The sequence below is a fragment of the Mus pahari genome, chromosome 15 (genome assembly GCF_900095145.1).
Source record: "Mus pahari chromosome 15, PAHARI_EIJ_v1.1, whole genome shotgun sequence".
Taxonomy (NCBI): domain Eukaryota; kingdom Metazoa; phylum Chordata; class Mammalia; order Rodentia; family Muridae; genus Mus; species Mus pahari.
In genome coordinates, this window is record NC_034604.1 from 77163174 (window position 1) to 77175895 (window position 12722).

Here is a 12722-nt window from a genome sequence, read left to right on the forward strand (position 1 = left end):
AATATTTCAAAAACTAAATTAGTTCTGTCTATAGATTGAACATGCCTGACAATCCTTTCTTAAAACATAGACACAGAGATACACATGTTTGCAAACACAGGACTAGCATAAAAACACAAAACAAGAAAGTATAATATATACTTGTCAGATAGAAGAAAAAAGTCCCTGAAACATCACGTGACAAAAACCATCCAAGGATGCCACTGAGTTTGCTTTGTGTTGGCCATCTCCTGCTAGGCACAGGGCCTGCCCTCAAACATGGTTTGTATCCTCAGGAAGATGCTGTTGCAGGAAACCAATTTTTCATTTTCATTAAGTGGTTATCAATTGGAGACAGCTTATGAGCAAGGGATGGGAGCATATGTCTATTTCTCCCAGGGCTGGGTTCCATCTGGCACAGACCTGTACAAGCCCTGTGCATGCTTCTACAGTCTCTGTGAGTTCATGTGTATCAGTCCTGCCATGTTTAGAAGGCCTTGTTTCTTTGGTGTCCTACATCTGCCTCCTCTTCTGTTCTGCTGTGGGAATAACCAATCACCCTGTGATTTAAGGCCTGCTCTTTAAGACGGAACCCATGCACAACACTGAACAAGTGGTCAAGAACCTGAGATTCGAAAGGCCAGTGACCTTGGCAGAAAAACCAAACAGAACAGCTCTGCTGAAGGAACACGGCAGTAAATGACTACTAGTGACGTTCTGCTATAGCAGTATAGTATATACTATATATATACTATAGTGTAGATCAGCCCCTCGCTCAGCTGTTGGCAGAGAAGCTTCCTCCTGAAGAAGGGAAGGAATAAAGAGACCAACAACCAGGCAGTGTGCAGAGAGTGAGAAACCTGGAAGACTCTGTCCTAATGGCATGTCTCCAGCAACTCCTGCCCACCTGGTTCATGGAACTCATACTGCTTTAAAAAAAAAAAAACAAATAAACATAAAATTATACTATAAAATACCTAAGTCTACATTTAATATCCAAACTTTTAAACTCAGATATTAAAAGGAAAGCTCTGAAGTTGTCTTCACTTCTAAGAAAAATAAAAGTTTCCCTTATAGTAAAAAAGTATAAAACAAGCTGGTTAGGGCAAAATATAAAGTCACAGATATTTGCAAAGCAATGAACCTTTAAAAGCCACCTATAGGATGCAACTTCACTCATAAAAGGTAGTAAGGATTGTCAAAAACTTACAAGGCTCATTTTTGAGGTGTAAATTGCCTACTTAATGATGCTGTAAAGTAAACCAGTAAAAAAACAAAAACAAAAACAAAACACCACCAAACCCTGAGCTCTGTGGTCTCTTGAGGACAGCTTTACTTCCAGTCACCAAACCAAAATCCAATGATGGAGCTGACTAAAGAATACATTCAAGAAGCCCTGACACCATGCCCTGGAGATGGGAAGCAGCCAGGCTAACAGAGTTCTGTGCTGCCCAACCATTCTCAGCACAAGCACACCAGAGGAAGAACCGTGATACATTAGGGGAGCACCTAAGAATCAGCAACGCAAACCCACAGAGAACCCAGGACACTAGTTCTGACTGAAAGTCACCCCAGTCAACGCAAACCCAAAGAGGAACCCAGAACACTAGCTCTGACTGAAAGTCACGCCAGTCAGCAGTCATGTTTGGATCAGAATGTCTTAGAAGACAAAGCTATTTAGGTTAATGGGCAAAGTGAGCCGGGACAAGTTCTACTAGGTAGGGGAATCATGAAAAGGCGCCCTGAGGCTGGTGCACAGTCTGTGTCCTGAGCCAACCTCTCCTCTGCAGTGAACAATGGTTCTGAGTCCTGTCCTCTAAGAACTGCTCCATTCTGCTGAGATGACTTTACCCATAGAGGAACACAAACAGAGCCCATAATGAGATTCACCTCACCCATTTGGAATGGCTATCATTTAGAAATCAGATATGCTGGGATTGGGTGGCACATTCACCACAGTAAGAAAGTAACTACTTTAGCCATTACAAAAATCAGTACGAAGATCATTAAAAAAGGAAGAAGAAGAAAAAAAAAAATAACCCTATCGACCTGGAGATGAGATTCCCAGGTTAACAGCAATGGTACATGGTGGCTCATAGCATAGATTCCAGCACATGTGATGCAACATTTTAACCCTGGGCAACAGGCACACGTGATACATACATACATGCAGTAAACCATTCACACATAAAATAAAATGTGCAGAAGTCTAAAAATCTAATGAAGCAAACCAAACCAAACAATAAAGACGGGCATGGTGGTGCACGCCTTTAATACCAGCACTTGGGAGGTAGAGGCAGGGGGATTTCTGAGTTCAAGGCCAGCCTGGTCTACAAAGTGAGTTCCAGGACAGCCAGGGCTACACAGAGAAACCCTGTCTCAAAAACCCCCACCCAAACAAAACAAAAATAAACAAACGAACAATAAACCAAAATCTAAAAACCAAAAACACTCTTAAAAGGGACCCATGTCTCCTGCTGCATATGCAGCAGAGGGCAGCCTTGTGGGACATCAATGGGAGGAGAGGTCCTGTGAAGGCTCTATGCCCCAGTGTAGGGGAAGGCCAGGTCAGGGAAGCAGGAGTGGGTGGGTTGGGGAGCAGGCGGAGGGGGGAGGGAATGGGGGGTTTCAAAGGAGAAATGAGGAAAAGGGATAACATTTGCAATGTAAATAAAGAAAATATCTAATAAAAAAGAAAAAAAGAAAATAAAAGTTAAAAAACCACCCCCAACCCCCCAAATCAGGCTAAGACAGCACAACCATGTGAAGGTGGAGAAGATACGGGGAACCTACACAACTGAGTGTTAAGTAGACATTATCATGGTGAGTAAAATGGCCACTGCCACAAAAAGAAATGCTTTTGAAAGGGGACAATGAAGGGGATAATAGAGTGGAGTGGGGCTAACCTAGTGACTGAATTATATATGGACATGTAATAAAATCCTCATTTGAAATGATACATGCTAATAAAATCTGAATTCATAAAAATAACAGAAAACTTGGTATAACTTTAAATTAAATCCATTCTATGTATTTTTACATTGAATCTGTGAATCCGCTGGAACCCTGACCCTATGCTGTAGCCAATCTGTAGAAAACAGAGTTGAGTAGCAGATATTATTTAGACCTTAGCAAATGGAAACTTCTTCAATCATTTTATCTAGAAGAAATTGTTTTAAAAATTATGAAACATTATACCTATACACTGTCTTGTAATTTTTAAGCAAAATTTGCATTAATGCCATGTCACAACAGTTCACAAAACAAGCAGGAGTGTGTCCCAAGCCCCTGCTCCTGAAGATCAGCACAGTGTGTTACCTCATCAGGAAAGACACAGTACAAACTGACATGATACACATTAGCTTACAGGGCATTTTCATGCAGTGTTTGCAAATTACAAATTAGTTAAACTATACATTGAGAGAGGGAAAAAGTCATTCCCTTAAAATGAATCATCTAGTTTGGAGCAAATAAACACGGCATTTTGAAAGAAAACAATAGAGAATGTTCTCAGACGCACATTAAACTCCAAAGCAGTAACAACTGATTACTCAGAAAGTAAATTTAGGAGAAGATTTATGGATTCTGAATCTTGAGTCCAGCCTAGAAGACAATAAAGGACGGCTCTCAATGTGACAGTGACGGACAATGCTAAGCACAACTGGCTAGCAAGGCTTTATATCTCACTTTGACTTCACCTCTAAACTGAGCTTAGAACTGATACAGTATTTAAGATGCCACTGTTCATTCAAAAAAAAACAAAAAACAAAAACCAAAAATCTCAATTCAGTTAAAACCTACCTATGGCAAAGGATATAAAGAGGTATCCCTAGAAAACATATTTTATAAGCCATCCAACAAGCTAGAAATACTTCTATATAAACTTTATGTTAATTCATATTAAATTAATATTTGACTTTTCACCCTATTAAATATTGATTTGGTATAATGCAACCTGAGTGAGTTTTAGTATTTAATAACTACCAAGCAATGCTATGCTTTTTCAGGAATGAAGGGTCATCTAAAATAAGGGGTGCTTTGTAGAATGTTAGGGTAACCACATGATCAGAGACTCATACAGAACACCAATGGCAGCTGACTGCTCTTTAAATGAGCGAGAATACTCCACTGGGAGCATAGCACCCCTTCATCCTAACCATACACGTTGTCCTACTAACAAGGGTTGGAGTGTGAAGCTGCTGTTTAAAAAATTATTGTGTAAGCACTTCATTTTTTTCCATCACAGTACCACAGAGTAAGAAAATAAAATCACAGTTGGTTCAAATAGATGGCCAAACTGCTTTGATAAAAGTTCAAAAAAATTACTTTCAGAAGTTGTATCCTGAGTATTTCTTGGAAAAATGTCAATTTGGACGTTTGTATCAACTTCCAACTAACTGTACATAAAATGCTATCACAGAAAGTCAGTGCTCTACCGTGAAACTCCACCAAAGCCAAACCTTCCATATAAGTGAAGGCTGCAGTAAACATGTAGGCTTTTGTTCTTAATTCTGGCAGTGACTGAGAATGAAGGAGTTTAAGGCAATTTAGCCAGAATCCAGCTGTATAAGCAGTGTTTTAAAGGGAAAATAAATAAAATTAAAAGAAGAGAATGGCGAAAAAAAAAAAAAAAAAAAAAGTCAGATGCCAGTGACAAGAAACACCTGTTCTTTAAAGTTACAATCAGCTGATATCTTTACACCTTCATGCTGAGGACAATATTAGTCTACAGAACACCATGAAAAGTACCCAAGTAATGTGGTGGAGCTAAACAATGCATTTCATATGCAAATCCACTCGAATAAATAAAAGAACATCTCCAAGTCTACTGCTGAGTAAGAGTGAGGACCATGTAAGACAAGTCAGATGGTGTTTCAGTACATCTCTAGAGTACAAAATTATGGATCTATGACCGGACAATTCAATAAGGAGTGGAGTAGCATAGTTATCAGCGCAGTGTGACCAGTTCTGGGCTTCTTTATGGAGCAAGGGAGGTGACGGAAAAGAGGAAAAGCTAGCCTAAAACTTAAACAAAAGCAAAGTATAAACACACATGTACATCCTTCAACTACAGTGCTCCATGAAAATGTGATTTAAAAAAAAAAAAAAAAGACCAACTACAGAAAGAGTAGAGGAGAAACCTATGCAGAAGAACAGGGACCATGATCATATACATATACATGATAAAAAGTGGCAGCCAATGAATGTGAAATGTCGGGTGGGCATCTTAGAGAACATATAGAAGAAGAGAGGCAAGAAGGGAGAAGAAAGAATTTCTGAAAAATACTACTGATGAATGAAAAGGCTTATTTGCAAGTGGAATCTGCAACATGGTAAGAGTCATATAAAACCAGAATTACGTGCAGCAGACCAGGAAAGAGATGGAGTCAACAGAGGCACTCCGAGGTAGTGCCAACCCACCTGCCAGACGTCTTTCCTTAAGACCTGGCTCTATACTGTCAGAAGAGTTCTTGGCTGGGCTGGCTTCCTCTACACAGGGAGTGAAAGTATGGACACAGCAGCATCCAAGATCCTCTTTGCTGGGATCAAACCCAGTCTCCCATTCTTAACCTCATATTTGAACCCTCATTCATCCCACTGAAATATTTTCCTTGCTAAGCATTTGTTAAACCATCTGTAGTCTTAAGTATAGTCCTTTGCTGTCCTCTCCAAGCCTTTGCCAAGGTCCCTGGGATGCTACAAGCTCTTAGGAGGACAAACTGCTCCATGCACATGCCAGCCAGCTCTCAAAGGTGTTTCCCCTAAACTGCCATATGGCTACAATTCATTGAAAAGGTTTACTAGGGCCTTCTTCAAATCCCAGCCTAAAGGCACACTCCCTGGAATAGTATACTATTTCACCAATGACAGAGTCAGCTCTTTACTAGTATGTAGTGTCTCTCTAGTCTTTAACTCTGTCCATCTAGCCCAAAAGCAAGCTTCGTAAGACCAGAGGAGAAGTTGGCATCTTTAAACAATGCACATTATGTGAATGCTTGGGAGAAAAGATCAGAAGACTAACTATAGAAATCTCATGACTAGGACAATGAATGAGGAGTCTTTTAAAGCAGTGAGGTTGTTAGAATATGAATGGCCCCCATACATAAGTTTGAATGCTTGTCCATAGGGAATGGCATCATTAGGAGGTATGGTCATGTTAGAGCAGGCATGGCCTTGTTGGAGAAAATATGTCCCTGTGGAGGCTGGCTTTGAGGTCATATATGCTCAAGCTGCGCCTAGTGTGGTACAGTGAGTGATCTGCCACCTGTGGATCAAGATGTAGAACAATCAGCTCCAGCACCATGTCAGCCTACATACTGCCATACTTCCCACCACGATTAGAATGGACTGCGACTCTGAAACTGTAAAGCTAGCCCCAATTAAATATTTTCCTTTGTCAGAGTTGCTGTGGTTGTGGTGTCTATTCACAGAAATAAACTATGACAAGCAGCAAATATATTACTAACATGAACTGAACAGAAGAGAGGGACTAGGCAAACAGAGCAAGAAGGCAGCAGCTGACCTTCATTTCTTTGTATTCTCCCTAAATGAAGGCTGATCATGGAACAGTGAGGGAATCCAAGGAGGAATCTGGAGGCGACAACCAGCCTGACCAAGCCCACCCACCTCCCCATGTGTCAGCCAAGCTTCTGCACTTAGGCTCTGAAAAGGCCCCGGACTAGCAGCTTGACATGACCTGTATTTCAGGCTCTTCCCTGCTGTACAGAGCATGTCTCTTGCCTGCCTCTCTTTCTACTCATCTTTCATGTATGAACTAACATTTCGCTAAAACTCACCCTTTTTTGGCCATTGAATGTTTTTAAATTCTTAAGATAAGAATCAAAGCAACTTTCTTGGAACTAGAAAGTCTCGATCATTCTCAGAAAAATACCAACATTTGCATATCATAACCAAGAATTTCTGATACCCTGAAGGAAAACAAGACATGCTATGAAGGGAGAGTAAGTACCCTTTCCTGATGGGAAGCACACACACATCAACTGGACAAAACTCTTAAAAGCAAGTCTTCTCTAAAGTAGGACAAAGGTCTACAAAATAAAATGAGTAAAACAGTATCTTAAAGTGTGCAAAAATGTTTCATTTGATATGGAAAGAACATTTTTAAGAGTATCTAATAATAGGGTTGTATAGTGCTCCAGAGAGAGACATAAAACAAAGGGGCTAAAGATACATGAACTTGTAGGAAAGTATTGACTTAACTTTAAAAGTCGCTTCCCCAAAACTACTCCTGAATTATGAGGGCTATGATTTATGTGAGCTTGTTAAAATATATCACTCACATAAAATGGGACTTCCTCATGAAGAGAGAAAACAATGAAACTGGAAAGAACTGTAGTAAGTAAATTGTGTTCCCTAGTCCTGCCACAAGCTCAAGAAGGGTCACAGTTTAGGACCCCAGCATCCCAGCAGTAAACACAAAGAGGAAAACTCAATTATATACATGATTCGCTAGTACCCAAGTCTGAAATGACAAATCATTGCTGGAAAGCCAGCTTCTGTTGAAATAAAGACCGAAAAGGAATCATTTTCCTGAGTCTTACAGACAAAATATGACATTGTATGGAACAGCCCAAACTCCAAAATTGAGTTTCATGTTATTTCTAGGAACTTTTTAAAATTTAAGTCATCATTATAATAATTATAATGTAAAAAAAAAAAATCTATGTGACAAAACATAAAAACAGCACAGCGAAAGAAATAGATGATGATGACGATGACGATAGAAAAACAGAAAACATCTTAATAAATGAACAGGGCGCTTCTTCTTCTTCTTCTTCGGGAGAACACCAAATGGCGGATGACACCAGTGCAGAGGGAGGGCCCGGAGGACCCGGGGTTCCCAGGATTAGGAGGCCGCAGCGTCTTCCTCGGAGGATTCATAGGCGGTCTTAGGGGTCGCAGTCGTGGTCGAGGCCATGGCCATGGTTGAGGTCATGGGGCTCATGGAAGAAAAGCAACAAAGAGTGGATCCCTGTCACCAAGCTGGGCTGCCTGGTTAAGGACATGAAGATCAAGTTGTTGGAGGAGATCTACCTGTTCTCCCTGCCTATTAAGGACTCTGAGATCATTGACTTCTTCCTGGGTGCATCCCTAAAAGGATGAGGTTCTGAAGAACAAGCCAGTGCAGAAACAGACTCTGGGCTGGCCAGAGGACCAGGTTCAAGGCATTCTTCGCTATTGGGGACTACAATGGTCACGTTGGTCTTGGTGAGTGCTCCAAGGAGGTTGCTACTGCCATCCGAGAGGCGATCATCTTGGCCAAGCTTTCCATCATCCCTGTGTGGAAAGGCTACTGGGGGAACAAGACTGGCAAGCCCCACACTGTTCCATGCAAGGTGACAGGCCGATGTGGCTCTGTGCTGGTGCTTCTCATCCCTGCCCCCAGGGGCACTGGCATTGTCTCTGCTCCTGTGACCAAGAAGCTCCTGATGATGGCCGGTAGAGATGATTGCTACACTTCAGCCAGAGGCTGCACTGCCACCCTGGGTAACTTTGCAAAGGCCACCTTTGATGCCATCTCCAAGACTTACAGCTACCTGACCCTCGACCTCTGGAAAGAGACTGTCTTCACCAAGTCTCCTTATCAGGAACTCACTGATCATCTTGTGAAAACCTACACCAGAGTCTCTGTTCAGAGGACCCAGGCTCCAGCTGTGGCTACCACATAAGGCTTGTTATACAAGAAAAATAAATGGATTAGGTCTGCTAAAAAAAGAAAATAAAAAGAAAAAAAAAAATGAACAGGGTAGAGAATAGCATTCTGCCATACATAGATTGTACCAGCACACAATGCTGAGGCTGAAGAATGTCAAGCTCAAGGCCAAACTTGAGTTACATATATGATAAGAGTCTGAACCCTGTGGAATCGGGACATGCTGTGCTACAGATATTTGTGTTGACATTCACCCAAGAGATTTAAAAGCAGACAACGGAGAAAAGCCTACCTGCAGCAGTGCACTGTCAGAAACAAAGAATGTCCAAGTGACCACTAAGGTATAGACCTAAGTCCCAACTTTGATAGGGTGATGTACTGGCTAGTTTTGTGTCAACTTGACACAGTCTGGAGTTATTCCAGAGAAAGGAGTTCCAGTTGAGGAAATGCCTCCACGAGATCCAGCTGCAAGGCATTTTTCTCAATTAGTGATCAAGGAAGAAGGGCCACTTGTGGTTGGTGCCATCTCTGGGCTGGTAGTCTTGGTTCTATAAGAGAGCAGACTGAGCAAGCCAGGGGAAGCAAGCCAGTAAAGAACATCCCTCCATGGCCTCTGCATCAGCTCCTGTTCCCTGACCTGCTTGAGTTCCAGTCCTGCATCCTTTGGTGATCAACAGCAGTATGGAAATATAAGCTGAATAAACCCTTTCCTCCCAAACTGCTTCTTGGTCACGATGTTTGTGCAGGAATAGAAACCCTGACTAAGACAAATTGGTACCAGCATAGAGGGGTATTCCTGTGACAACCTGACCATGTTTTGGGGAGGACTGTGGAAGGACTTTGGAACTTTGGGGCAGAAAATCAATTCTGTGTTAAGAGCTCTATGAGATGTTGTGTAGGAGCTTGGAAGATAATGTTGAGAACAGTGAAGAAGATGGAGGCCTGGCTTGTAAAATTTCAGAGGAAAGATTAAAGACTCTTATCAGGGCCATTGCTATTTTGGATTGTAAAGATTCTGTGGTTCTGGTTACCTGGGGCTGAAGAATCAGCTGTGATTAACAAGATACCAGAACTAGTAAAGAATCTAGACACCAGAACTAGTAAACAGTCCCAGTTCCTTACTGGGACTATTGATGCTGGTTAGTTGGAGCTAAGAAATTAGCGGTGATTAAGAAGAGACCAGCATCATTGAGGTGACATCTTCTGGGAAGTGTTTTCTGAGAGCACAGAGGCTGTGTTCCAGANATAGCCAAGGTTGTACCTTGTGCAGTGGCCNGACTNGGTAACGTGTAAGAGTTACCCAGGTTGTACTGGTTTTGAAGGCATGANGGGGTCATGCAGAGCAGCTGAAGCCATGGAAGAACTGTGAGAAGCCATGGAAGGCCTTGGAGGAAGGTGCAGCCTCAGTTGCAATTGATGGCCCAGGACAGAAGGGGTCATGCAAAGGAGTTAAGGCTTGGCACCATGAAGAGAGCCTATGAGAGGCTATTGGTGAAGCCTAGTTACAGTGAGCAGCGTTTTGGAGATGCCAGTATCATGAGACGACCACCAAGAACAGCAGCAGCAGTGGAGTACAGGCGACTGAAGCATAGAAGACAAGGTGTGTACTACAAAGTGCATCCTGGAGAAGTGACCCAAGCCCTTGTAGGAGCCCAGAAAATCATGAGTTGGATTCCAGACATTGGATGGTTGGAGATTGATTTTTGATTTTGATTGTGACTGTGCCCTGATATTTTTCCTCTTGANGGAAGTTTTTTAGTGAAGCCCACAGTTAAGAGACTTTCAATTTTAAAGTACTTTGAATTTTAAGAGATACTGGATATTTTAAAAGGATTGAACTTTTAATATGTAAAAACTGTGGGACTTTTAAAGTTGTTTAGATCTTGGGGATGANTAAGAAACTAAGGGTTGAGGCTTACTAGTGATGTGTTTGTGTGTCAAGTTGACAGGGGTCAACGGTACTGGCTAGTTTTATGTTAACTTGACACAGGCTGGAGTTATCATAGAGAAAGGAGCTTCAGTTGAGGAAATGCCTCCATGGGATCCAGCTGCAAGGCATTTTCTCAATTAGTGATCAAGGAAGAGGGGCCCCTTGTGGGTGGTGCCATCTCTGTGCTGGTAGTCTTGGTTCTATAAGAGAGCAGGATGAGCAAGCCAGGGGAGGCAAGCCAGTAGAGAACATCCCTCCATGGCCTCTGCATCAGCTCCTGCTTCCTGACCTGCTTGAGTTACAGTCCACTTCCTAGGTGATGAACAGCAGTATGGAAGTGTAAGCCGAATAAACCCTTTCCTCCCCAACTTGCTTCTTGGTCATGATGTTTGGGCAGGAATAGAAACCCTGACTAAGACAGTTGACTTTAGTGGGAAATGCATGTCTCTATCCATATGCACCTAAAAAAACTAGTAACTAAGTCAATTAAAATGCAAAATGCAATCTTCAATAAATAATACCATAAATAATATTTTTTTGATGAACAATGTGGCTTTTAGCATTCTGAAAAATGACTCAATAGCCTTCCTTTGAATTAAAACCTCCTTTTTCACGGAAATAGTCATGCCAGCACTGGGTGCCCGGAACTGGGTGTCCACCGACAAGGACCTACAAAGGAGGGAGGACAGAGAACCTGGACACGTGTGAGTGAGCTCTGAGTCGGCTTACTGACTTACTAGCATAAGCAAGACTAAAGAGGAGTGAAGTCAGCCTGCACTTAGCCTCCACAGAGGTGAGTCTTCTGTAAATACTTTTAATGTTGACATTGGTCCATAAATGTTTTCTTTCTCCTAAATCAACTGGTGGGTAGTTTTTTGTTTGGGGGAGAGTTGGTTTTTTGTTTTGTTTTGTTTTGTTTTGTTTTGTTAGTTCTTTAAGAAATAAGTGACTGCAAAAAAGCCAAAACAAAACAAGAACTGAAAGGCGCACAGGGAGTAATGATGGGAGAGGAAGTCCTGAAAGGTAGGAGCCTCATCCACAGTGACAACAGAAGGGACAGAAAGAACCAGACCAGACAGACATATGGGAACCTCCCACCTACTTCAAAGGAAATCATTTGTCCACTACATTTAATATTGAGTGATTCTGGAGGGAAACTATCTTCTAATAAATGAAAATTAATAAGCATAAAGTAAAGCCAGGAAACAGGAGTCTGCTGCACGCTGTGGCATTCATTTCTGAAAAGTGCATATTTTCATTCACAAACGGCACCATTCCAAAACAACCCAAGGAACCACAAGAATCCGTTCAATGATCACAGAAACCCATGGGAAAAATCATGTCAGCATGAGGTTGTGGTATGGATGATGTCTTGATGTTTCTTGTCAGAACAAGAAATGATGCCATTACACTCTATTTGCACGGGAACCATTTAAGGTAAAAAGAGAAAAGGACACAAGGTAGCCACCCCAAACCCTCACAAGGATCATAGCCCACACCCCAAACCTTCCCCAGGTCATATCACACATCTCCACACCCACCACCACCCGGGATCAAACTCCATACCCCAAACACTCCCCAAGTCATATCTCATACCAAAACCCTCACAGTGCTGTGTCACAAACTGCTGCTTTCATACAAACTGGGGTGAACTGGCAGGAGTGCAGCTTCTGGCTCTCTAGTCACTTGGTAACAATGACAACAGCTTCCAAAACTCACAGTTTGCTAAACAAAGTCCTGAAGCCAGATGGAGAATACCTCCCTGTTTGTTGTTGATCAGTGAAGCCCCCCATACACACCCCTCTACCTCACTCCCCCCCAAAAGGCTATTGCCATTTCTGATAGCTGCCCACCAGAATGAGATAGTAAGGTCATATTGCTAAAATATCACATATTATGGTTACAAGGCTTAATGAAATCAAGGTTGAACTATGTTTCATTCCTGCTATTAGCTTTCATAGTGCTGGAATTGATGAAAAATTATGAGAGGTGTACTCAGTGCTGTTACAATGCATACCTGCAAGCTCTACCTCTGGTACAGCTATGGCACAAATGTCCTAGGATAATATATCATACCTCTTTTTGTTTGGATTGATGCATGCACAACCAGATGCAGCTCATGCCTAATTCAGTAAACCT

General features: G+C 41.9%; 1 protein-coding gene and 1 pseudogene across 4 annotated transcripts in view; one reads left to right on the forward strand and one right to left on the reverse strand.

Moving 5' to 3' along the window:
* Positions 1-12722, reverse strand: part of Znf407 (zinc finger protein 407) — a 403561-nt gene that overhangs the window by 220844 nt on the left and 169995 nt on the right. The window lies entirely within an intron of this gene.
* On the forward strand, positions 7792-8669 carry LOC110333192 (annotated as a pseudogene).